Genomic DNA, 27,740 nt, shown 5'->3' with positions numbered 1-27,740 from the left:
GAGGGGAGTGGGGGGTGGAGAGAAAAAACGGTTTCCATGGTTACCACCGGACTGTACTAAAGTCCGGGCTGTGCAGTGGAAGTGAGTCAAGGGCTCCTGGCTTGTGCTGAGTGCCGTTGGGCTGGGGGTGAGAGAGCCTGCACACTGCCCTTGGGGACAGCTTTTCAGAATAGCCCCTAGCTTGTCCCTCTCTGCCCTACACATGGAGCTCCTATTCCCCCTCCTGCTTCCTAGCTGCTTTCACTCCTCCTGTAGCCAAGCTCTTCCTGTGTGTCGGAAGCAGGGGTCAGTGCAGAGCACGTCTCTGCCTGTGAAAAAAGCAGCCAGCCAGGAAAACTCCCAGTGACTTCACTAAGTTACAGAGCCGCCCCCAGAAGAGGCTACCCGCCAGGCAGGGCCCAGGAGAGCTAGATGTGCAACTGCCAACCACTACTGTGCCAAGGAGGGCATTCACACAGGGCCAAGTCCCACAACAGTAAGCGGGGGGAGTTCCCCCCACCCCAGAACCTCTGCCGGGGACTTCCCATCATAACACTCCGGCCTGTGATTAGTCCAACCACGTGGGTCATTAGCACAAACGTGCAGTTTGGATCGGAATTTGTGTCTCCATCTGTGTGACACTGGGACCGAGGGAACCACTGAGGGTACGTCTACACAGCATTTGGAGCGAGCTTCCCAGGGGGTCCACAGACAGGGGCTAGCAGGCTCGTGCTAGTACTCTAAAAATAGTCGTGTAGACAGCGCTTTGAGCTCACGGTTTGGGCTGCCGCTCAGGCTCTGAAGCCTTGGGAGGCAGCTGGGCTTCCAAGCCCGAGCTCCAGCCTCAACTCCAAGCACTGACCATCCAGCTATTTTTAGAGCATGAGTCTGAGCCCATCAGCCCAAGTCTATCAACCTGGGCTGGGCAGCTTGCTCCAAAATGCTGTGTAGACGCACCCTCAGGGAGCACCGAAACACCCGTCTTTCATAAGGAAAATTATTCTGTTTTGGGTGTTTTCAAGTTTCACCCACATGGAAAGGTCCTAGACACTCAGTATAGAATAACAGCCTTTCTATAGCACTTTGAAACCAGGCTATGTAATCCTGCAGACGGGGGAGTACAGGATGTTTTCAAAGTTCTACAGAAAGGAGAGCACTCTTCACTAAATACGACAGGGCTCAGAGTGATTTCCATATAAAGCCCTAATGAATTTAATAAGGATGAGCTATTCCCTAAGGGTTAAGTCTCAAAAATTTACATAATAACATAAGAATGGCCATAGTGAGTCAGACCAATGGTCCATCTAGCCCAGTGTCCTGTCTTCTGACAGTGGCTGGTGCCAGATGCTTCAGAGGGAATGAACAGAACAGGGCAACGTATCGAGTAATCCATCCGCTGTCATCCAGTCCCAGATTCTGGCAGTCAGAGGTCTAGGGACACCCAGAGCCAGGAGTTACATCCCTGACCATTTTGGCTAATAGCCAGTGATGAACCTAACCTCCATGAACTTATCTAATTCTTTTTTGAACCCAGTTATACTTTTGGCCTTCACAACATCCCCTGGCAACCACTTCCACAGGTTGTCTGAGTGTTGTGTAAAGAAGGACTCCTTATTTTGATTCAAACCTAATGCCTATTAAGAACTCCTGGTTCTTGTGTTCTGTGAAGGGGAAAATAACACTTCCTTCTTCACTTTCTCCACACCAGTCATGATTTTATAGACCTCTATCATATCCTCCCTTAGTCATCTCTCTTCTAAAATGAACAGTCCCAGTCTTATTAATCTCTCCTCATATGGAAGCTGCTCCATACCCCTAATTATTTTTGTTGCCCTTTTCTGTACCTTTTCCAATTCCAATATATCTTTTTAAAGATGGGCAACAAAAACTGCATGCACTATTCAGGATGTGGACATACTATGAATTTATATAGTGGCAATATGATATTTTCTTTCTTATCTATCCATTTCCTAATGATTCCTAACATTAGCTTTTTGTTACTGCTGCTGCACATTGAACAGATGTTTTCAGAGAACTATGCATAATGACTCCAAGATCTCTTTCTTGAGTGGTAACAGCTAGTTTAGACCCCATCATTTTGTATGTATAGTTGGACATTTCCAATGTCCATTACTTTGCATTTATCAACATTGAATTTCATCTGCCATTTTGTTGCCCAGTCACCCACTTCTGTGAGATCCATCTGTAACTCTTCGCAGTCAGTTTTGGACTTAACCAACGTGAATAATTTTGTATCATCTGCAAACTTTGCCACCTCACAGTTTACCCCTTTTGCCAGATCATTTATAAATATGTTGAACAGTATTAGTCTCAGTATGGATCCTTGGGGGGCTTCCACTATTTACCTCTCTCCACTGTGAAAACTGACCGTTTATTCCTACCCTTTGTTTCCTACCTTTTAACCAGTTACTGATCCATGAGAGGACCTTCCCTCTTATCCCATGACAGTTTACTTTGCTTAAGAGCCTTTGGTGGGGGACCTTGTCAAAAGTTCTCTGAAAGTCCAAGGAGACTATGTCCACTAGATCACCCTTGTCCACGTTTGTTGACACCCACAGAGAATTCTAATACATTGGTGAGGCATGATCTCCCTTAACAGAAGCTGTGTTGACTCTTCCCCAACATACTGTGTTCATCAAAGTGTCCGATAATTGTGTTCTCCACCATAGTTTTAATCAATCTGCCTGATACTGAAGTTAGACTTACCAGCCTGTAATTGCCCGGATCACCCTGGAACCATTTTTTTAAAACGTCAGCATTACATTAGCCCTCTGGTACACAAGCTGATTTAAATGATAGGTTACATACCACAGTTAGTAGTTCTGCAATTTCATATTTCAGTTCCTTCAGAACTCTTGGGTGAATCCTACCTGATCCTGGTGACTTATTTCTGTTTAATTTATCAGTTTGTTCCAGAACCTCCTCTACTGACACCTCAATCCGGGACAGTTTTGTCACTTAAAAAGAATAGTTCAGGAGTGGGAATCTCCCTCACATCCTCTGCAGCGAAGACCAGTGCAAAGAATTCATTTAGCTTCTTTGCAACGGACTTGTCATCCTTGAAAAGGAGTCCTTGTGGCACCTTAGAGACTAACCAATTTATTTGAGCATAAGCTTTCGTGGGCTACAGCCCACTTCATTAGATGCATAGAATGGAACATAGAGTAAAAAGGTATATATTCATACAGAGAACATAAAAAGGTGGACGTTGCCACACCAACTCTAAGAGGCTAATTAATTAAGATGAGCTATTATCAGCAGGAGAAAAAAAACTTTTGTCGGGATAATCAAGATGGCTCATTTCAGACAGTTGACAAGAACATGTGAGGATACTTAACATGGGGAAATAGATTCAGTTTTTTCTGTGTCTCATGCTAGTTGCTCTTCAAATTCTTTTTTGGCTGCTTAATTATAGTTTTACACTTGAGTCCAATCCACATTTTTAATCTGTTTCTTATAACCAACTCATGCCTTCAGTGTCCTGGCCTCGCAGGTAGCACAGTGCTGGCAGCTGCTTGCTGCATGCTGAGAGAGGAGGTTATACGTGGTGTAGAACTGCTGGGGGCTCTCAGCTCTCGCGCAGCAGGCCTCAGGCAGCTGACCTTTTGGGGAGGGAAGGACAACTTCCATGAATGTTACCATGTAAGGAAATATCTATTTAATATTTACAACAACAAAACCAGCACTGCAGAAGGGGAGTATGTTCAATATCACTGAGATTCAACGGAAATGGTGATTATTTTTGTAACATAAAAATATTGTGTGGTGTTAAACAAGCAATGAATAATGAGTGTAATGTGATGAGTTTCTTTAAAATGCACCATTCTCTCTCCCCTGGAGGCAGGTGGAGTCAAGCACAAGTTGGGGGATCAAGAGGCTCTAAGCAGGGATCAGAGACATCAGCAAAAAATCCACCAGGAAGTCAAACTGAGAAAGGGAAAACAGCCCTGACACTACAGAGGTTCCAGGGGTGGTTTTAGAGCACGTGCAGCTCAGCTATGCACCCTCCCCATATACACATCCTGTGTTACGGAACATGGGTCCCATTAAAGATCGTCGTGCTGCACTGACTCGTCTCCACACTGTCACCATCCTGGCCCACAGTTCATGCCCCCTGGATCTGCCTTGCAGGCTGAGCTTGGAGGGCAGGCCCAGAGCCCTGAGCTGCAGGCATTACCGCGTCACTTCCCAACATCGTGCCCAACCAGCAGGGGCAACACCAAGTCCGTGGGGCATTGCTCTGCTACATCCGGGAAGGCCCCCACTGCACAGCCAGAGAACATGATGTTGCTGGCACTGATGTACCAACACCACCAAACACTGAGACCTGCCACACAACTATGGCTTTGTGCTGGGTCTGAGCAGTTGTCGGCTGTGTGCCCAACGACGTCCCCAGAAGTATGTGCACCCTGGCCCCCATCCTCTCTTGGGTGCAGCTGCACTCTGTCCCCTGCCCCAGCCCCCCGGTTCATGTCCCCCCACACGGGTGCAGCTGCACTCCGTCCTCATCCCCCTCCCCTGGTGCATGAGCACGCAATTTCCTCTGCACGTTGGCTGCAGGTGCGCCTCCCATTCCCCACAGCCCCGTGAGTAGATGTGTTCTGTCCCTGTCCGCCCAGGAGCAGGGACGCTCCGTCCATCCCCCGTCACGTGCCCAGGAGCAGGGACGCTCCGTCCATCCCCTGTCACACCCCCAGGAGCAGGGACTCTCCGTCCATCCCCCGTCATACCCCCAGGAGCAGGGACGCTCCGTCCATCCCCCGTCACGTGCCCAGGAGCAGGGACTCTCCGTCCGTCCCCCATCTCACGCCCAGGAGCAGGGACTCTCCGTCCGTCCCCCGTCACACCCCCAGGAGCAGGGACTCTCCATCCATCCCCCGTCTCACGCCCAGGAGCAGGGACTCTCCATCCATCCCCCATCTCATGCCCAGGAGCAGGGACTCTCCGTCCGTCCCCCGTCACACCCCCAGGAGGAGGGACTCTCCATCCATTCCCCGTCTCACCCCCAGGAGCAGGGACTCTCCATCCATTCCCCGTCTCACCCCCAGGAGCAGGGACTCTCCGTCCGTCCCCCGTCACACCCCCAGGAGCAGGGACTCTCCGTCCGTCCCCCGTCACACCCCCAGGAGCAGGGACTCTCCGTCCGTCCCCCGTCACACCCCCAGGAGCAGGGACTCTCCGTCCGTCCCCCGTCACACCCCCAGGAGCAGGGACTCTCCGTCCGTCCCCCGTCACACCCCCAGGAGCAGGGACTCTCCGTCCGTCCCCCGTCACACCCCCAGGAGCAGGGACTCTCCATCCATTCCCCGTCTCACCCCCAGGAGCAGGGACTCTCCGTCCATCCCCGGTCACACGCCCAGGAGCAGGGACACTCCGTCCCATTGATTTTCAAGCAATTCTATTTTTTTTTAAGAAGCATAATGTTACAAAATACAGCCCTCCAAAGAGTGACAGTGATCCCGTTCTACTCAGCGTGAGCCCAAGTGGCCAAGCCCTGGGAAGGGCTGAGCGGTGGCTGTAATTCCAGTGCTAAGGCACTCTGTCCACCAGTTTGTATCCTTACACTGATACAGGGAGTCATGCCCCAGATGTGAGGCATATGCCAGTTACCCTGTGCTTCAGGCCTGTGTGGGGAGGCAGCTGTCTCTGCCCTGGGTTTCCCTTTCTGGAGGCAGTTCCCTGTCCTGTCCATCCTCTAAAGCACAGTATCTACCGACTGACAACACAGGCGTGCGCAGCTCTCTCTGTGTACATCTGCACAAAGGAAATGATAAATAGTGATAAATGTCAACTCCAAATCAACCCCAAGTCCACAAAAGGAACAACCCCAAGTCCCCAGAATAAAGCTGAGCGCCTAGATAAGCTCCGAGCCTGCTCAGGTCAGCAAGCCTGCGCTTTGCCGGAAGAAGCTGGAAAATGAATTCCAGAGCTTGGGCTCACTCTTGAGAACACCTGGCCTTCAGCCTCTACACGTGCTGAGCTCAAAGCCAGAGACCCTGAGAAGGAGCCTCTCAGCTGATTTCAGTTGGTGAATAAGTTGGATGGTGCATAAGCTGAGAGCAGCTAGAATGTACATGTTGTGAGCTGGATTGTCAAACATGGACATTTAAAATGGGACATCCAGGTTCTGTACTTGGGCCTTTAAACTGGCTCTCTAAAGTATGTAACTACACCAAGGCCAAAAGGCTTGCACTGGTGCATATAGGAGCTGCCCTTGGCCCAAGGCTGCTAAGTAAGCATGTGAAGACAAAGTGCCAAACTGAGCAGCCAAACGCAGGGCCCACATGTGCTGGTTAGAGGCAGGATCCTGGTGTACGTGTGACTAATCTGAGGATGGCGCCCCGGCTCCCATGCCAAACCTCCATGAGTTGAGTTGATCATTCCACAAGTTACTTATCTCTGACAATGAGAAGTCATAGGGCTGAACTGACAGCTGCCAATCAAGCTGCCTAGCTTATGTCATCAGTGAACGCGGTCCCATGTTTTGGAGCTAAAAGAAAGACCTCCCACCAGTTGCAAACCTAATCTAAGTCCCTGCATGGCCACGGGATGAATTTCTTCCCACAATTAATCCTGCTGACTCTCCTCAGGCAGGCAAACAAAGCAGCACCGGGAATGAAAGCAGGGCTTGTTCTCTGTGGCGTCTCTGCCTGGCACGGCACTCAGGGACAGAAGGGAGAAGGCTGAGTGTCAACAAATTCTTCTATGGCAAGAGAGCCCAAGCTGCGCGCCAGAGCTGAGAGCCTGCGAAGGTGCCTCAATTACAGTCAGAGCAGGATGGCTTCGCTGGCATGTCAGGTGTTCTGGCCTGGAACGGCCGGCCCAGCTGCTGCCTCACCTCCTGCCTTTCGTCTGATAAACGGATGTGGGTTTTTATCCCGAGCTTATTGGTAAGATTTTCAAGATGATACTATTGAGACGGATGTCCAGCCATCGTTCAATAGTAGCACATTGATGCCACAGCTCACAGAAGGGGAAACAGCCCTGGGTTTAAAACCAACCAAGCAGTGTTTGTAACACAGGAATCAGAGCAATTTGGTAGCATAGAAGGACAATCAACCCCAAGTGCTAACGGAAAGCAAGTGCAGCAGCCTGGGAAGTGTGCTGAGCTGCAGTCCGGAGCACGTTACATGGCCATGTGGAGAAAGTGGTCTTTCCACTGTAATCACACGAGATGATATAGGGGCATCTTCCATCCCCAAGTGCTTTATCCAGCATCCCTTCAAATGCCCCCTCTTGGGTGAAGGGAAGCAATCCATTCAATGTATACCTTCAGATCAGCGGCACTGCTATGGGTACCCGCATGGCCCCACAGTATGCCAACATTTTTATGGCTGATTTAGAACAACGCTTCCTCAGCTCTCGTCCCCTAAAGCCCCTACTCTACTTGCGCTATATTGATGACATCTTCATCATCTGGACCCATGGAAAAGAAGCCCTTGAGGAATTCCACCATGATTTCAACAATTTCCATCCCACCACCAACCTCAGCCTGGTCCAGTCCACACAAGAGATCCACTTCCTGGACACTACAGTGCTAATAAACAATGGTCACATAAACACCATCCTATACCGGAAACCTACTGACCGCTATTCCTACCTGCATGCCTCCAGCTTTCACCCTGACCACACCACACGATCCATCGTCTACAGCCAAGCTCTGCGATACAACCGCATTTGCTCCAACCCCTCAGACAGAGACAAACACCTACAAGATCTCTGTCAAGCTTTCTTACAACTACAATACCCACCTGCGGAAGTAAAGAAACAGATTGATAGAGCCAGAAGAGTTCCCAGAAGTTACCTACTACAGGACAGGCCTAACAAAGAAAATAACAGAACGCCACTAGCGGTCACCTTCAGCCCCCAACTAAAACCCCTCCAACGCATTATTAAGGATCTACAACCTATCCTAAAGGATGACCCAACACTCTCACAAATCTTGGGAGACAGGCCAGTCCTTGCCTACAGACAGCCCCGCAACCTGAAGCAAATACTCACCAACAACCACATACCACACAACAGAACTACTAACCCAGGAACTTATCCTTGCAACAAAGCCCGTTGCCAATTGTGCCCACATATCTATTCAGGGGACACCATCACAGGGCCTAATAACATCAGCCACACTATCAGAGGCTCGTTCACCTGCACATCCACCAATGTGATATATGCCATCATGTGCCAGCAATGCCCCTCTGCCATGTACATTGGTCAAACTGGACAGTCTCTACGTAAAAGAATAAATGGACACAAATCAGATGTCAAGAATTATAACATTCATAAACCAGTCGGAGAACACTTCAATCTCTCTGGTCACGCAATCACAGACATGAAGGTCGCTATCTTAAAACAAAAAAACTTCAAATCCAGACTCCAGCGAGAAACTGCTGAATTGGAATTCATTTGCAAATTGGATACTATTAATTTAGGCTTAAATAGAGACTGGGAGTGGCTAAGTCATTATGCAAGGTAGCCTATTTCCCCTTGTTTTTTCCTATCCCCCCCCCCGATGTTCTGGTTTAACTTGGATTTAAACTTGGAGAGTGGTCAGTTTGGATGAGCTATTACCAGCAGGAGAGTGAGTTTGTGTGTGTGGTTTTTGGGAGGGGGATGAGGGGGTGAGAGAACCTGGATTTGTGCAGGAATGGCCCAACTTGATTATCATGCACATTGTGTAAAGAGTTGGATGGGCTATCACCAGCAGGAGAGTGAATTTGTGTGGGGGGGTGGAGGGTGAGAAAACCTGGATTTGTGCTGGAAATGGCCCAACCTGATGATCACTTTAGATAAGCTATTACCAGCAGGACAGTGGGGTGGGAGGAGGTATTGTTTCATATTCTCTGTGTGTATATAAAGTCTGCTGCAGTTTCCACGGTATGCATCCGATGAAGTGAGCTGTAGCTCACGAAAGCTCATGCTCAAATAAATTGGTTAGTCTCTGAGGTGCCACAAGTCCTCCTTTTCTTTTTGCGAATACAGACTAACACGGCTGTTACTCTGAAACCAATGCATTCAACGCGTATGAGCTGAAAACACTGCACATCCATTATTAACCTGCACAACACCCCAACAAGGCAGGTAACTACAGCCCTGGCTGCAATAAGACATTGGCCATTTGGAACCAGTCTAGCTCCCTAGAGTGTGCAAAACACCTCATGTCCTCACACAAAAGAGCTTCAAGAAGTTTACAAGCATTCTGAGAGCCAGCCAGAGTAACTAGCTCTCAACAGGTTTAGGAAACTTTTCGGTTTAAACTTGACCCAGTTTAGTGCCGGTGTGGACATGGACAAGTTGAACCATGTCCACTAGTCTTCCCTCTACTGCCCCAGAGGGGACTGGTGGGCTTTTACTATCACCCAGAATGCACTGGGAGACAGGTTCCTGGAGAGCACTGTCACTGGAACAAACAAGAACAGTGTGAGAGTGGCACGGCGAGCAGGCACGCACTGAACTGTTTGTGCTCAGACCCGCTCAATGGCAATCACGTCAGACACAGCTCCTGGCAGAGTTCTGTGGGGAAGCCTGCACTGTGTCCATCGGCACCGTGGCTGGCTCAGTGCAGATCCACCAGCACCTCAGTGGCAGGGCTAATAACTCACTCACAGAGATTTTGGAAAAGGAGGAAACGGGGACATGTCAGCAGCTGGGAAGCTGACTCTTGCTGCCAAATGCCCAGATTCTGATTCTGTTTAGCCAGGGTGTCATAGGAACAGGGAAGTAGTTGTGACTCAGAGCTGAGGCTCATCCGACACTAGAGACTTTCTCAAGCCTCAGCCAGATGAGAGAACGGACCCAAGAGCCCCCGCTGGAATGCAGGCAAAGCAGCAAAATGCAGCAAATCTTGTAACAGAGAGCCCCAGTTCAGTATCGCACAACATGGCAACCAATCTGCCTGCAATCCAGAGCTGGGCCCCAAGGCCCAGATGCAGATGACAAACTTTGGAAGCAATTCACACAGCCAGAAGGTAAGATGAATCATGGCTACTGAGGGCAAAAAATCAAGGCTAGTATTTGTAACCACCAAGCAACAAAACGCCCTTGAAGGATTCCGGAGTCAGGAAAAGAGCCAGTCTGAGACTTGAGGGATTAGGGCAGGGGAAAGAAGGGTATCCGCGCTGCTAAGCTGCAGTGATGTCAGCATGACAACAGCTCACGAGCAGAGGACTGGGACAGAGTGTGTGAGAGCACGTACGGTCCCAGGGGAAGCATGACCCAGCCGCACACTGCAGGACGGGGGTTATAGACAGCTCAGGGAACAACAAAACAACTGGGAAGATGAGACCATACGAAATTCTACAGGCCGCGTCCCACCCCCAGCACAGGGACATACCGGGGGTGACGGGCCTGATCCCGCCCCCAGCACAGGGACGTCCCAGGGGTGACGGGCCTGATCCCACCCCCAGCACACGGACGTCCCGGGGGTGACGGGCCTGGTCCCGCCCCCAGCACACTGACGTCCCGGGGGTGACGGGCCTGATCCCGCCCCCAGCACACGGACGTCCTGGGGGTGACGGGCCTGATCCCGCCCCCAGCACAGGGACGTCCCAGGGGTGACGGGCCTGATCCCACCCCCAGCACACTGACGTCCCGGGGGTGACGGGCCTGGTCCCGCCCCCAGCACACGGACGTCCTGGGGGTGACGGGCCTGATCCCGCCCCCAGGACACGGACGTCCCGGGGGTGACGGGCCTCGTCCCGTCCCCAGCACACGGACGTCCCGGGGGTGACGGGCCCGATCCCGCCCCCAGCACACGGACGTCCCGGAGGTGACGGGCCCGATCCCACCCCCAGCACACGGACGTCCCGGGGGTGACGGGCCCGATCCCGCCCCCAGCACACGGACGTCCCGGGGGTGACGGGCCCGATCCCGCCCCCAGCACAGGGACGTCCTGGGGGTGACGGGCCTGATCCCGCCCCCAGCACACGGACGTCCTGGGGGTGACGGGCCCGATCCCGCCCCCAGCACACGGACGTCCCGGGGGTGATACGCCACGTCTCACTCCGAGCACACGGACGTTCCAGAGTTGGCAGCGGTGTGATGGAAGCGTGCTTACACCAAGAGCAGCCTATGCACTCCTGTCACAATAACCACTCAGCAAGGTATAATGGAGAGGAGGAAACTCACCAAATCGCATCTGGCTGAGCCGGTTCCCCTTCTGCCTTTGGAATTCCTAAGTGCCTTTCACCTTGGGGGGCAGCATTAACGGAATAGCGATCTGACACCTTCCATTGAGGTTTGACAATTGTTCTATTGCACCCAGTCCCGAACCAGGGGTCACACAGCTCTCCTGGACACAGCCTTGAACACCTTGCAAACTCCTCAGGGGGCGTGCAAGCCGTGTGGTGAACGCTGCTGGATAGACAGTGACTGAAATCCTCACCTCCAGCTTGGGAGCAGCCACCTGAGCCTCTCTGACCAACCAGTCTCATTGGCAGTGATGTGGTCTGTGACCTGGAGGCCTGTCCACCACAAACAGGACTGAGCCCACCTACTCATTTCAGCTGGCCTCCCATACCACTCCTCAGGTGGTAGCAGTACCAGCCACTCCCCACTTGGGCGGGATATGAACAGGGGACCTAGAAATGGAGGACTCTACACCCCATTACAAATCCCCCTAACCTGCCAATCCTCAGCACTGTATTGTGGGGTTTTAAAATGTTCCTGCAAGAGGCTGGCAGGGTTTGCCTCCAACACCCCACTTGCCACAGGTTTGATTCTGCTAGGAAAGGGGTAAGTGGGTTCCCCCCCCCACTACACACAAGGGGAGGAGAGAGTGTCTCTGTAGAGACACGGAGGACTTGGAACAGCCCTGTGCCCGTGGAAGCAGCCAAGCCAGGAAGAAGCCAAACTTTATGTTGCATATTGCTAACATATTTGTCCAGAGAAGCCAGATGCTGGGGGAGAGGGAGAGGCATGGATTGCTGGCGTTACGCGGGCACGGGACTTCCGTGTGAGAACAGTCTGGGAAAGGCACCTTGGTTCCAAATCTGTCTCAATGTGAATGTCCCCCTTTAAAGGGCAAAGCTAAAAAAGGAGCGTCACAGCATGGGGGAGCAATCAGGGCAGCAGGCAATGATGCATTAACGGGACGTGAGCGCACAGAGTGGCCAGATGGGGATCAGGGCTGGAGCAAGCAGCTACGATGCCTTGTCTCGACAAGTAGTGATGACTGGAAAAGATGGGAAAGGCAGCGGGTGGAGCTGACAAGAAAAGAGCAGAGTTCTTCCTCAAACCCACTGAGGTGGACCGGAAAAGCCAGCGCACCATGGCTGACTGACGTGGGGGAGACTCAACCTATGGAAAGTGCATCACGCCATGTAAAAGAGCTGCAGAGCTGAGCACTGCACTGATCTCATGGTGGGCGCAGTAAAGCGCCCTGCCATACTGCTGAGGCAGCTCTCCTCTAGGCTTGGTCTAGATCAGACAGCTGGGATTTGGGCAAAGGGACTGCAAAATGGTGCCAGGCGAGCCTGCCCCTGTCAGTGGTTGACGAAGGGACCCCGGGGCTCGGTATCAATTCACAAAGCACTGGGATAACCCAGCTAATTCAGATCAATGCCATGTCCTCGGAGTGCAAAACAGAGCAGCAGTGAGGAAAGACCAGTCCGGGGAGTCTGTCCTCCAGAAAGGGAGGAGCACTGGGACCATCAGCACTAAAAGCCAACTCCCTCGCCACTCATGCTGAAAACCCCCACTGCTTTAGAGGTGAGTAGCAAGCTCTTGTAGTTGCTGGGACCAACCGTTAGTGGGAGCCAAGATCACATGCACTGAAGCCGTGCAGCCTGGCACAGGGCAGCTAGCCCGGGTGAAGGGAATTAAGGGTAGACACATGTGACTAAACCAGGCCAGCTGGGGATAGGAGCAGCCAGTGAGCAAAGGAGAGAAGTGGATGAGGCAGGCCCTGGAAAGAGCAGGCCTGGAAGTCAGAGGGGTCAGCAAGGAAAAGGAGGCCAAGGCTGGAGGGTATAGGAGAAGGCCCAGGGAGAAGACAGGGTAGCGTTGGATTATGGGGCAGACAGCCTGGCTGTTTAGGATTCCCAGGGCTGGGAACCCATAGGAGAGGCTGGGCCTGAGTTCCTCCTACGTTGCTCCTTGGTGAGGGGGTACAAATGGACTATTTGTGGAGCTGCCTAGCAAGGTGATGTGGTGACCCCTGGGAAGGAGGAGGAGGAGGAAGGGAGCTGAGCCCAGGTAGGCTGGCAGAACATTGGAAGATGTGTTGAGTTTGTTTGGACTTTAGCTGTTCCTTGGCTAAGTCACTGCAGCAACCTGACAGCGCTGGGAGCTGCTGAATGGCTGACACGTAGGGTCTGGTCACACGGCACGTGAAGTACAAGACTACCAGGGACCTGGGTATGTGCTCAGGATGCCAGCCCATGCCACATGTCTACAGTGTTATTGTTACCTGTACTGTTAGCATGAGCAGCTGCGCTACAATCACACATTCGCTTCCAGTGCAGACATACCCTATGGGGAAACTGAGGCAGTGTCAGGTTTCGGAGGGACTTTGTTACTTATCCATTCATATGCTCTAGCCAACTCTGTCTCAGTATAAGGAAAGTAAATCAACCTCTCTGGGTGTTTAGCTGAGCCCCAGAATAGTTCTTATTTGTCATCCACTGACCTTGCTGAAAGCAGCTTACAGCAGATCCTGTCTAAGAATCAGCACTGTGAATTGTGAGTGGACAACTGGCTGGTTCAGGACAGACATGAGACTCTCCTTTTGTCCCCTTGTTATCAGATACCCCAGGACAACAGGAACCAGGACTGCGGCAAGCACAGAACTAGCAGGTGACAGTGGCAGGGTTCAGGCTGGATGGCTGACAGGTTCATTGGGGCTCCTCTCTGGCAGGACAGCCAGGGCTGTCCAGCAGTGGCTCAGTGTGAAATCAGTTCACTGCTGAAGATGTCAAATATTTAGGGCCAGATTCTGCTCTGACTTATACCAGCATAACTCTGGAGTAGCTGCAGTGATGTCATGAGTAGAACAGAGAGAAGAATCTGACTCTTGCAGCTTTTCAAATTCTGAAAACAGGTGAAGTTTTCCAGGCTTTTTTTAATGGTCTCTAATGAGCTCTGGCAATGAAAACGCACAGATTAAACCGAACTGCAGTTGTAAGCGTTTTATGGCTTTCAAAATCCATGTCTGAGAAAGGACAAAGAATGATTCAACTGCAGGAGGGACAAGCCTTCGTTAGATGCTCCAGCAGGACTAGGCAGAACAGGAGTATGCTTTGGGAACTATTCCAATTAGAGGAACCAGCTTCTGAGAAGAGTCTGCGTTGCCTGTATTCGTGTGAGCATAAATACACGTACTGCAGCACTAATCGCAGGCAGTGCTCACAGACAAGCCATTGTTCCAGACGGTTAATGAGAACGCTGCTTTGTATTGGCGATGCAATCAGCTCATCAGAAATGGACGTTTTTTCTGGGCATCAAAGCAAAGCATGTGCCACATTTGCTGTGTATTTATCACCTGTCTCCTGCATAGCATGATGTTGGACAGGGGGTGGAGAGCCAGGAAAGCAAGGAGCAGGTGGGAATAGAGTGATCTCCAATTCGGACAGAGATCACAGCTTTAGGAGGTAACCCAGTTCTCACCCCAAGGTATGTAAACAGCCAAAGACAATGAAAAGTAAGGAGTAACACAGCAGTCTCTGTGTCTCTACTGCAAGGTTCCAGGACAGTGAGGACAAATAACAACAACTCTTGAGCACAGACGTTTGTCTGAATAGTCACGCTCCAGCTCAGAACAGGCTGCATGGAACATTTACCAGGCTTGATGAGGGGAATGCAAAGTATCCTGGTCTGGAGACTAACATCTCTTTGCAGTAAATATAGATGAATAAACTAGAGCTAGGTCTATGTAAGCATTTATACTGTGCTTGTCATTGTAGTATTTGTGTGCCAGACCAAAAATTAACACTGCCAAAAACCAAGGTCTCTCCTTCCCCCAGTAGCCTGGTTTTCACACACACACACACACACGATTTGCATTGTATTGTTATTTACAGAGGAGGACTCGGATATATCAGCCTGTTTTTGGGGAGGTTCTGCCTCTTACTTATTTTGCTGGCACACTGGTTGAAGGACTCAAGCCACGCTCCTGGCGCTCCGTCCTTGCTCTGATCAGGAGACAATCTTGTTGCCTGTCTGCCACGCAGAGTGGCCATTGCCAAGGTTTAGCTCTTCAGTGCTGCTGTGACGGGTTCCAGGAGTACTTTTCCATGGAACATCCCTTCACATTAATGGAACCTCTGGAGGCTACAGCTAGCCGCGCTGCTCGGCAATGGCCTTTCCTGGCCATATTCGATACATTTCTTATTGTTAAAAGAAAAGGAGTACTTGTGGCACCTTAGAGATGCATCCGATGAAGTGAGCTGTAGCTCACGAAAGCTCATGCTCAAATAAATTGGTTAGTTTCTAAGGTGCCACAAGTCCTCCTTTTCTTTTTGCAAATACAGACTAACACGGCTGCTACTCTGAAACCTTCTTATTGTTAGTGGCTAATCGGCATTTTTTAAAAGCACAGGAAGAAGCTAAAGTATGAATCACTGTTGACAGCAAAGAGCAACGCTGGCTTGGTTTTCTTTGACCATACCTCATAGGGGCCACACATCAATCACCATGACTATGTCACAGATAACCTATTGGAAATGTGCATACATAACTAAGCCAACCCCTTGTCTGGAGATATAGCTATACAGTAGCAAGAGGAAGGGAGAAGGAGTCTGAGTGGTGGGAGTGACACATTTACAGTGTCTTAGTAACCGTCACTGAGAAAGAAACGTGTCCTTCACTTGTGAATTTGTGACACATGATATCATCCAATGGCCTCCTACTGACAGCAAAGGACTGTGGGTAACTGAAATAGGGCTCTGTACCCGCCCTTCCCCAGGCAAGACTAGGTTAGAAGGTTAGTGGTTAACGCAAGGGGCTGGGAGTAAGGACTCCTGGGTGCTATTGTCTGTGCCTTATGTGACATGGGGCAGTTATTTCTACAGACCTCAAGTTCCCATCTGTACAAAGGGGCTAATAATACACTCTACAGATAACACATGTCTAGCAGATAATAAGACGATAAGTAATAGTCAAGAACAAATCATGTCAACTCACTCTAATAGCTTTCTATGACAGAGTAACAACCCATGTGGATGGGGGGAAGCAGTAGACTTTAGCAAGACTTTAGCAAGGCTTTTGATACTGTCTCCCATGACATTCTCATAAACAAACTAGGGAAATACAGTCTAGATGAACCTACTATAAGGTGCATGTGCAAATGATTGGAAAACCATACTCAGCGTGCAGTTTTCAATGGTTCAGTCAAGCTGGAAGGGCATATCAAGTGGGGTCCCACAGAGATCAGTCCTGGGTCCGGTTCTATTCAATATCTTCATAAATTATTTGGATAATAGATAGCGAGTACACTCATACAGTTTGTGGACGATACCAAGCTGGGAGGGATTGCATGCCCTTTAGAGGGCAGGATTAGAATCCAAAATGCTCTTAACAAACTGGAGAAAAGATTTGAAATAAATAGGACAAATGCAAAGTCCTATACTTAGGAAGGAATAATCAACTGCACAAATACAAGATGGGAAATGACTGTCTAGGAAGGAGTCCTGGAGAAAAGGATCTGGGTGTTATAGTGGATCACAAACTAAATATGAGTCAACAGTGGAACACTGTTGCAAAAAAAGCGAACATCATTTTGGAATGCATTACCATGAGTGTTGTAAGCAAGACACGAGAAGTAATTCTTCTGTTCTACTCAGCACTGAGAAGGTCTCATCTGGAGTGCTGTGTCCATTTCTGGACCCCACACTTCAGGAAAGATGCTGACAAATTGGAGAAAGTCCAGAGGAGAGCAACAAAAATGACTAAAGGGTTAGAAAGATGACCTACAAGGAAAGATTGAAGAAAACTGGGTTTGTTTAGTCTGGAGAAGACTGGGGGGGTGGGAACACAATAACCATACTTAAAGGCTGTTATAAAGAGGAGGGTGATATATTGTTCTCCTGAACCACTGAGGAAAGGCAAGAAGCAATGGGATTAATTTAGGTTGGAGATTAGGAAGAACTTCCCAACTGCCAGGGTGGTTAAGTTGCCCAGGGAGGTTGTGGAATCTCCGTCACTGGAGGTTTTTAAGAGCAGGTTAGACATACATCTGCCAGGGATGGTCTGTTTGGTCCTGCCTCAGTGCAGGGAACTGGACTAGACGGCCTCTCCAGGCTCTTTCCAGGCTTACATTTCTATGATTCTGTGATTATTAATTGCTATTTTAGGGCTGACTGTTGGGCCCATACTCAGTTTATACTCAGTTATCACTCAGGCAAAGTTTATGGCTTCCAAGAGTTTTTGCCTAAGGACTGAATAACAGCTGAGTAAGGGCCTCAGGATTTGATCCACTACTACTAATAATAAAATAAAAGACAGGGACAGATTCAGAGCCTGTGCAGGTAGGTTTGGATTGAAACCAGTACTATACAGTCCAGATTGTATGTGCCAGAGAGGACTGTGTCCCTTAGTGACAAAGTGTTCTGCTTTTCCCCATCCTTTGACACTAGCATTTCCCGAATTCTGGCAGATCTGTTTATCAAGGATGCTTAAATTCTGCCTCTTGCTCTCTCTGGGCACTCGGCTCTGACCAGTGCTTGCGGGCTTTCTTGCTGCTACACAAAGTTACATAAGCAACTCAAGCCTGGAAAAAAAAATCCCTTCCTGCCAAGCGAATGCACCTGGGCCGAATGGTGACAGTTGTGCTATTGTTCTGCTCCGGATGAGTTAGGTCAGCCAAGGACTATTCCCTTTATTCTGTCTTACATAACGGCTGCCGCTACTGGAGTTCAGAACAACCACACACAAACCAACAGCCTGCTTAGAAAGAAAGAGGAGCAGAAAACGAGCACCGAAGGGGGAACAAAGGGCCAGTTATAAAATAGATCTGTCTGCTTAACGAGCTGCCAGAGGCGAGCAGTACAGAGCAGTTCTGGAACACTGACATATTGGGATCCAGGTTTATTCGCTCTCAGTGACTTCCAGACATAATTTGTTCAAATCACAAAATGGGTTTTCAAACTATTGAACTGGGGCTGCAACTCAGGGCCTTAAATTCAAGCTGGGTAACAGTCCAGCCTCCTGGAGCCTCCGAGGTGTCTCTGAAACTGGAAGGACAAAAGCAAAGAGTCTTTACTAGCCTCCTGCTCCTAACAGGTAGAAGTTTCATCACAGAAACCTGAAGATGTAGAAAACCAGCTTCTCATGGAATGGTTAAATTACGATGGTCATATATACATAATTACAGCATCCCTATAATGTAAGGGTAAAATGTTTTTACCTTTAAATTGCTAATATATGTAATTTACAGATAAAAGCATTACAGGGATGCTGTAATTATCCAAAATTATCCCCAAACCAAGCACTATAGACCCAGGAAATTTAGTGTTAATGTTACACTAAGAAAAAAATCTGAACATGCTAAAGAGAAAAACGCACAGTTAAAGCATCCAAATAACTTTAACTCTACCCTGTTGTTAGTGTCATGCAAACCTCTTGCAAGGAGTTCCACAGGTTGACTGTGCGTTGTGTGAAGAAAAACTTCCTTTTGTTTGCTTTAAACCTGCTGTCTATTAATTTAATTTGGTGACCCCTAGTTCTTATATTATGAGAAGGAGTAAATAACACTTCCTTATTTACTTTCTCCACACCAGTCATGATTTTATAGACCTCTATCATATCCCCCCTTAGTCATCTCTAAGCTGTTCCAGATCTCTGATAATTTTTGTTGCCCTTTTCTGTACCTTTTCCAATTCCAATATGTCTTTTTAGAGATGGGGCGACCAGATCTGCACCCAGTATTCAAGATGTGAGTGCACCATGGATTTATATAGAGGCAATATGATATTTTCTGTTGTATTACACCACCAACTACAGAGAGACCGTCTTTACACCTCCCCAGTCCATGGGGAAAAGCTGGGCTCAATACCCAGTGCAGGAACAAGATGATATTCATTGGGTATGTATGCAGAAGCTGGGGTGGCCAGCCTTTCAGAGAAGAACACTGCAGTCACCTCAGGGATTATATGGCAGGATTGCCTGCAATAGCAGAAGACTGGTCTGGATTTTCAGAAGCACCTATTAACAATCACTGAGACCTGTGCTCCTAAATCCCTTTGGTGCTTTGGAAAATGCTATTCTCAGCTATGGGTGATTCTGTTAAATCACAATAAACCCTGGGGTGGGAACACATGCTCTGACAGTCTTGCCTGAGATTGTTGCAGGTTTTTCAGTAGTGAAACGAAGGAGACTGTAAACACCCTCTGGGTCACCAAGATATTAACATTAGGAAGCAAATCTGAATAACGCTCTTATTTTGCATTTGCTTGTCTTGTGTCCTCAATTCAACCCCTTCCTAGGAATTCTGGCTGTACCTCAGTTTCCCTAATGCACAGCACTGGCGGAATGCACTACCCCTGTTCCAGTTCCACATCCAGTATAGAGCTCCGTGACCCGAAGTGTAACATGCTCACTAGGCAAAGAGTATGCGGAGGCGGGCGGGGGATCTGAAATGCTAAGCTCATGTGTAGTCACATCGATATGAGAAAGAGGTACACAAATTAAGAGTCGTTCTGAGCAGAGCAACTACCATTGTCAGAAGGCTAGAGGGTTTGATTTACAAGGTAAAAAGAAAAGAACTATGCACAGATTAGCTAAACAGCAACTAAGGAAGACCACAATCATGGTAACTGCCTATAACTACCTGGATAACGAAATCCCCTGGGAAGAAGAGGAACCGTTTAAGTTCAGGATGGTACAAAGAACAATAACTAGAAACATAGAATCATAGAATATCAGGGTTGGAAGGGACCTCAGGAGGTCATCTACTCCAACCCCCTGCTCAAAAGCAGGACCCATACCCAATTAAATCATCCCAGCCAGGGCTTTGTCAAGACTGACCTTAAAAACTTATAAGGAAGGAGATTCCACCACCTCCCTAGGCAACGCATTCCAGTGTTTCACCACCCTCCTAGTGAAAAAGTTTTTCCTAATATCCAACCTAAACCTCCCCCACTGCAACTTGAGACCATTACTCCTTGTCCTGTCCTCTTCTACCACTGAGAATAGTCTAGAACCATCCTCTCTGGAACCACCTCTCAGGTAGTTGAAAGCAGCTATCAAATCCCCCCTCATTCTTCTCTTCTGCAGACTAAACAATCCCAGTTCCCTCAGCCTCTCCTCATAAGTCATGTGTTCCAGACCCCTAATCATTTTTGTTGCCCTTCGCTGGACTCTCTCCAATTTATCCACATCCTTCTTGTAGTGTGGGGCCCAAAACTGGACACAGTACTCCAGATGAGGCCTCACCAATGTCGAATAGAGGGGGACGATCACGTCCCTCGATCAGCTCGCTATGCCCCTACTTATACATCGCAAAATGCCATTGGCCTTCTTGGCAACAAGGGCACACTGCTGACTCATATCCAGCTTCTCGTCCACTGTCACCCCTAGGTCCTTTTCCGCAGAACTGCTGCCTAGCCATTCGGTCCCTAGTCTGTAGCTGTGCATTGGGTTCTTCCGTCCTAAGTGCAGGACCCTGCACTTATCCTTATTGAACCTCATCAGATTTCTTTTGGCCCAATCCTCCAATTTGTCTAGGTCCCTCTGTATCCTATCCCTGCCCTCCAGCGTATCTACCACTCCTCCCAGTTTAGTATCATCCGCAAATTTGCTGAGAGTGCAATCCACACCATCCTCCAGATCATTTATGAAGATATTGAACAAAACCGGCCCCAGGACCGACCCCTGGGGCACTCCACTTGACACCGGCTGCCAAACTAGACATGGAGCCATTGATCACTCCCCGTTGAGCCCGACAATCTAGCCAACTTTCTACCCATCTTACAGTGCATTCATCCAGCCCATACCTCCTTAACTTGCTGACAAGAATACTGTGGGAGACCGTGTCAAAAGCTTTGCTAAAGTCAAGATACAATACATCCACTGGGAAACAATGAGGTGAAATGGAGAGGAGAATCTATGCTGCAAAAGCAAAAAACACCCTTCTGAATGGTGAAATCTCAGACTTTGAAACAGCCTCCAGGGAAGTGAACGATGCCCCAGCAGCTGAGACAATTAAAATTAGGCAAAGGTCCGAGCAGTGGGGAAGAGTCTAGCTCCAGGGAGAAAAATTAGCTGAGCTTGCAGGTCTCTGTCCATCCATCCAGGGGTCAGTCCTGGGGCCGGTTTTGTTCAACATCTTTATTAATAAAAAGGAGGACTTGTGGCACCTTAGAGACTAACAAATTTATTTGCGCATAAACTTTTGTGAGCTACAGCTCACTTCATCGGATCCTCCTTTTTTTTTTTGTGGATACAGACTAACACGGCTGCTACTCTGAAACCTATCTTTATTAATGATCTGGATGATGGGATTAATTGCACCCTCAGCAAGTTCGCAGATGACACTAAGCTGGGGGGAGAGGTAGATGCACTAGAGGTTAGGGATAGGGTCCAGAGTGACCTAGACAAATTGGAGGATTGGGCCAAAAGAAATCTGATGAGGTTCAACAAGGACAAGTGCAAAGTCCTGCACTTAGGACGGAAGAATCCCATGCACCGCTACAGACTGGGGACTTACTAGCTAAGCAGTAGTTCTGCAGAAAAGGACCTGGGGATTACAGTGGACGAGAAGCTGGATATGAGTCAACAGTGTGCCCTTGTTGCCAAGAAGGCTAATGCCATATTGGGCTGCATTAGTAGGAGCATTGCCAGCAGATTGAGGGAAGTGATTACTCCCTTCTATTCGGCACCAGTGAGGCCACATCTGGAGTATTATGTCCAGTTTTGGTCCCCCCACCAGCTAAATCATCCCAGCCAGGGCTTTGTCAAGCCGGGCCTTAATAACTTCTAAGGATGGAGATTCCACCACCTCCCTAGGGAACTCATTCCAGTGCTTCACCACCCTCCTAGTGAAACAGTGTTTCCTAATATCCAACTTAGACCTCCCCCACTGCAACTTAAGACCACTGCTTCTTGTTCTGTCATCTGCCACCACTGAGAACAGTCGAGCTCCATCCTCTTTGGAACCCCCCTTCAGGTAGTTGAAAGCTGCTATCAAATCCCCCCTCACTCTGCTCTTCTACAGACTAAATAACCCTAGTTCCCTCAGCCTCTCCTCGTAAGTCACGTGCCCCAGCCCCCTAATCATTTTCATTGTCCTCCACTGGACTCTCTCCAATTTGTCCACATCCCTTCTATAGTGGGGTGACCAAAACTGGACACAATACTCCAGGTGTGGCCTCACCAGTGTTGAATAGAGGGGAATAATCACTTCCCTCGATCTGCTGGCAATGCTCCTACTAATACAGCCCAATATGCCGTTGGCCTTCTTGGCAACGAGGGCATGCTGCTGACTCATATCCAGCTTCTCGTCCACTGCAAGAAGAGAAACTGGTCACAGCCTTCTGTGGGCAGCAGTCAGCTGGACTTTGCAGATTCAGCTCCCCAGAGTGGGATGGAAGGTATAGGCTCCTATCTGGGCTTAGCAGGAGGGGAGGCTGCCTTAAGCCATTTTTAACCTTCCTGGGCCTATGGCTCCCCTACACCAGACTGGAACCCTGGCTGAGCTGCCTGCCTGTACCCAAAGGGCCATTCTGGTAGCTGGGGGTTCCAGGGCACAGGGACACTCTTGCCAGGCCACACCCCCAGCACCAGCCATAGGCAGGGACGTTAGTGGATCTGCTGGGAAGGCAGCTCTACACCCCCAAAGGACTCATTTATACTGGGGAGATCCTTCATGGGGCAGGGTCTGCTGGCCCTAGAGAGCTGTGCATTGACAAAGAGGCACAAAGCTGCCTTAATGCAACTAAAGATTGGGCCCAGACCCTTCCCGTGACCCCTCCTCCTATACACACAACTGCCACCACAGGGTGCGAAGGCACCTTGCTACCAGCCCCTTTCCTCTTCCAGGGAAACCAGAACTTGCTGGTTCTTCCTTTACACAGGCTTCTGAGCCCTCTCCTACCCTCCAAAATCCTGTTCCACGCCCTGGTCACCTCCGGACTTGATGACCGCAACTCCCTCCGTGACCGCCTCCCTCCTTCACACCCCGCACTCTTCATGCCTGTCCATCGCATCGCAGCCAGACCCATCTTCCCCCTGCTGGTCCAGCCAAGTCACCATCTCCTTTGAGAGCCGGCTTTTGCCTTGGTCTCCCGCCGCATCGCGGGCACGCTCCTCGCCCTCAAAGCCCCTCACAATTCTGCTCCTGTGCCCATCTCACGTCCAGCTGCCCCCTGCCCCGACACCCTGCCAGTTCAGCCCTGGTCGGCCAGTCCTGCTCCCACTGACTTTGCTGAGCACAGCACAGGGCCCTTTGCTGCCTCTTCCCCCAAGGAACACTCCTCCTCCCCCCCCCCAACCCTGTGCATCGGGCAGGCTCCCCTTCCTCCCCCAACCCTCTCCACCCCAATGGCCCCTCAACTCTGACCCCACGTGGGGATCTATTATGTTCATTTTATATGTATTTTAATTACAAATATAATTATAAAAAAGGGTGAAATCCTGGCACCAGCAAAGCCAATGGCCAAACTCCTACTGACTTCAGTGGGACTAGGAGTTCAGCCCCAAAGGGAAACTAATGAGATGCAGCTATACAAATCTCCTGGCACTGTCATTAGCTGACCTGTCCCACCTCTTCCTCCCTCAGGACCTCGGGATGAAGAGTGCCATATGGAGACCACCTAGCAATTACTTATTAGTTCCCTTCATTACTGAGGTTGCTGTTCTCCCGCAAGGTCCAGTCCTGCAGACCCTTACTTACTCAAGTAACTTTACGTCCCACTGCAGCTCATGTGTGTTTTTCTGGGATTAAGCCCTTGCTGTCTTCAGTCTGATTACTGAGCCATGCACACCTAGGGTCAAATCCTGGCTACAGTGAAGCCAATAAGATTTTTTGCCACTGACTGCAATGCATAAGAACATACATAAGAACGGCCTTACTGGGTCAGACCAAAGGTCCATCTGGCCCAGTATCCTGTCTTCCGATGTGGCCAATGCCAGGTGCCCCAGAGAGAATGAATAGGTAATTCTCAAGTGATCCATCCCCAACTTCCGGCAAAGAGCAGCCCCTGGGCTGTATGGAAATACCAATCATATATTACCTTGGTGTCATGGCCAGGCTCTGCAGCTGAGGGCTGCCTCCTGCCTGTTGACAGAACTAATCAGTGAAAGTTAATTTACACCGATTCTTCAAATAAGCAAAAGTAGAGAAAATTGACTTGCAATGAAATGTTTCCATTTGCACAGTAATTCACTGGGTTGTTGGAGTGCTTATGATAATACAGGTTTCAGAGTAGCAGTCGTGTTAGTCTGTATTCGCAAAAAGAACAGGAGTACTTGTGGCATGTTAGAGACTAACCGATTTATTTGAGCATAAGCTTTCGTGAGCTACAGCTTACTTCATCAGATGCATGCCATCCATGTAGCTCACGAAAGCTTATGCTCAAATAAATTTGTTAGTCTCTAAGGTGCCACAAGTCCTCCTGTTCTTTTTATGATAATATAGTATCACAATGGGCACTCCAACTGAAATGATGCCTGACAAACTATTCATATTAATATTGCTCTGAATCCCTGGTAACATTCATATAAAGACATCAGAAATGTATTTGGGCCTTTTCCTTATTATCGCAGCACAACCAAGGAAACTGGATGTGGCTCTCTCTGGCACGAAGCAGGTCATGCCTGGTTAAAAGGACTTTGATGAGCAAAGGAAAATACAAATTGGGATTATGCCCTCTTTTGTGTCTTTATGACATATCAAGAGCTGGGTATGTTTAATTTTGTTTTTGTAAGTTGTGGGGTTTTCCTACATCTTTTTTTTACATTAGAAATTCTGGTCTTGTCTCTCCTGTTTTTCCAAGAAGACTCTATGGCCAACTAGACTAACAGGAGTCTGACACCACAGGGACTAAGGAACTGAAACCTGTGCAATCAAGAGTGAAGAGTTTTCTGTCAGACTGTTTGGTTTTTATCTGCTTTATAACAGCACCTACTTAATTCAATCACCTGACAAATGGCTGGGAGGCAGTATCTCTTCAGAGCTTTGACACTCCACTTCTGCTACCTAGCAGTGAGAAAGCTCCCACTCCAGTATTTTTTTAATCCAATTTTAAATTGAATTTAAAAATTGAATTTACTTTTCAATACTTATTCCACTTCTTTAGTTACTGGACTTAATACAGTTTGTAGAGTGAAACTAGCCTGGTCTGCTTCCCGAGGCTGTACATTCTTTGGGAAAGGATATGCCTTTCTTGCTGTGTGTACTGTGCCCAGCCCAAGGGGGCTTCTAGGTGCTACCATGATACAAATAATGCATACCAGCCATCACTCTAGTCAGGTTCACTTTCTGGTTTTTGCAGACTGCTGAGAAATGTTGAAATCAAGAAGGTGTTTTCATAGTTTAAAAAAACCAACCCCACATTGTAAATTGTTCTTTGTGCTATGTTTGTACAGCGCCTGGCACACCAGGGTCCTGGCCTCTAGGCACTACCAAATTACAAATCATATTAAAGACATTTCTGTATTAAGTGTTTTTCTTCCCTTAAACTACCTGCTAACTTACCTTGAAATGCAGCAGAAACCCCTTGGAAAGTCAATACCCATAACTGTGCTGTGCAGTGTTTTACTCAGGTTATTATTTATTGTACAGAGCGGTACTTACAGGATCGACCCAAGATCGAGGGCCCATTGCTCTAAGCATTGAACACACACATAGTAGAAAGAGTCCCCAGACTCTGATTCAGGAAAGCACTGAAGTCCCATTGGCATCAATGAGTGCTTAGGCACCTTCCAGTTTCGGGGCCTCAAAGAGATTACTATCTAACCACACAGGACAGACAACGGGTGGGAGGGGAACCAGAGGCACAGAAAGAGGAAGTGACTTCCCCAAGGACACCTAGCAGATCAGTGGCAGAGTCTGGAACAGACCCCAGGTCTCCTAACCCTCCATATAATGCCCTGCCCATGGACTTGGTCAGTGTCCACTTACTTATCAGTTTGACATTTTACAAAGTCATTTATTTATTATTGATTAATTGTAATGGATCTCCTAACTGCAGGTGCATGTGATTTTTATTTGGATACGTGCACTTAACCCACGTACCAAACAAACCCTGAAAAACACAGGCCATCCTGGGACTTACTCTGCTCATCACTTTGTTTTGCAACCAAACTTACAAGCACTTTGGTTTCGATTTTTATCTATAGGCCACTAAGCACAAGGCAGTTGCTATGGGAACAGCCAGCCTCACCATAAGCCAGGACGACTATTTTTAGAATGGAAAAAGAAAAGGAGTACTTGTGGCACCTTAGAGACTAACAAATTTATTTGAGCATAAGCTTTCGTGGGCTACAGCTCACTTCATCGGATGCATGCAGTGGAAAATACAGTGGGGAGATTTATATACACAGAGAACATGAAACAATGGGTATTACCATACATGCTGTAACGAGAGTGATCAGGTAAGGTGAGCTATTACCAGCAGGAGAGAAAAAAAAAAAAAACCCTTTTGTAGTAAAACTATTTCCCCATGTTTATTCTCCCCCGCCCCCCACTGTTCCTCATACATTCTTGTCAACTGCTGGAAATGGCCTACCTTCATCATCACTACAAAAGGTTAGGAGTACTTGTGGCACCTTAGAGACTAACCAATTTATTTGAGCATAAGCTTTCATGAGCTTATGCTCAAATAAATTGGTTAGTCTCTAAGGTGCCACAAGTACTCCTTTTCTTTTTGCGAATACAGACTAACACGGCTGTTACTCTGAAACTACAAAAGGTTGTTTTTCTCTCCTGCTGGTGATAGCTCACCTTACCTGATCACTCTCGTTACAGTGTGTATGGTAACACCCATTGTTTCATGTTCTCTGTGTATATAAATCTCCCCACTGTATTTTCCACTGCATGCATCCGATGAAGTGAGCTGTAGCTCACGAAAGCTTATGCTCAAATAAATTTGTTAGTCTCTAAGGTGCCACAAGTCCTCCTTTTCTTTTTGCAGATACAGACTAACACGGCTGCTACTCTGAAACCAACCATTTTTAGAACCGTGATGCTAGTTAATCTCCTGTGTAAAATGGATCAGCAGCTAACCAGCCGTAAGCCTCTTTGGACTGTTTTTTCAACCTATCAGCTCAGGAGACCAAATGCATGAAATTCCTAGTGACAGAACAATGCTGCAGACACAAGGCCATTAAGGAAGAAGCTGCCATTACATCACCCATTCCTCTTATTCCCCTTCTTTCCATACAACTTTCTTCTGCTAAATACTGAACTTTGCCTTCAATCTCTCAGGAGAAGGGTTGCCAACCCGCCAGGATTCTCCTGGAGTCTCCAGGAATTAAAGGTTACTCTTTAATTAAAGATTATGTCATGTGATGAAAGCTCCAGGAGTACGTCCAACCAAAATTGGCAACCCTACCCGGGAGCCATCAGAAAACTATTTTGCTAGAGAGTTTCTCAGAGGATACAGACATTGTGCTGCACGGGTGAGACATCAGATCATTGCATTTTGGCCTGTGGCAAAACCAAGCAACACAGAAAAAGACAGGTGATGGGCTACACTGTATGCGTGGGACAGCACACTCCACTACAGGGTCAGCACAACTTCCTGCAAACTCCCACCGAATGATCAGCAGAGATCCTGGAATTCTGCAGCTGCTGATCAGATTATTTC

At 48.6% G+C, this 27,740-nt stretch overlaps 1 protein-coding gene and 1 long non-coding RNA gene across 12 annotated transcripts in view; one reads left to right on the top strand and one right to left on the bottom strand.

The window, feature by feature from the left end:
- The window catches only part of OSBP2 (oxysterol binding protein 2), a 371,738-nt gene that overhangs the window by 141,834 nt on the left and 202,164 nt on the right, over positions 1–27,740 (bottom strand). The gene's annotated exons all lie outside the window — the stretch shown is intronic.
- On the top strand, positions 11,575–14,880 carry LOC142069334 (uncharacterized). The gene is made up of 2 exons (XR_012665122.1): positions 11,575–12,708; positions 13,745–14,880. It is a non-coding gene; the product is annotated as an uncharacterized LOC142069334 (long non-coding RNA).

This window comes from Caretta caretta, chromosome 15, assembly GCF_965140235.1.
Source record: "Caretta caretta isolate rCarCar2 chromosome 15, rCarCar1.hap1, whole genome shotgun sequence".
NCBI lineage: Eukaryota > Metazoa > Chordata > Testudines > Cheloniidae > Caretta > Caretta caretta.
The sequence above is the reverse complement of the archived record's forward strand: the minus strand, read 5'-3'. Positions and strand labels throughout refer to the sequence as shown.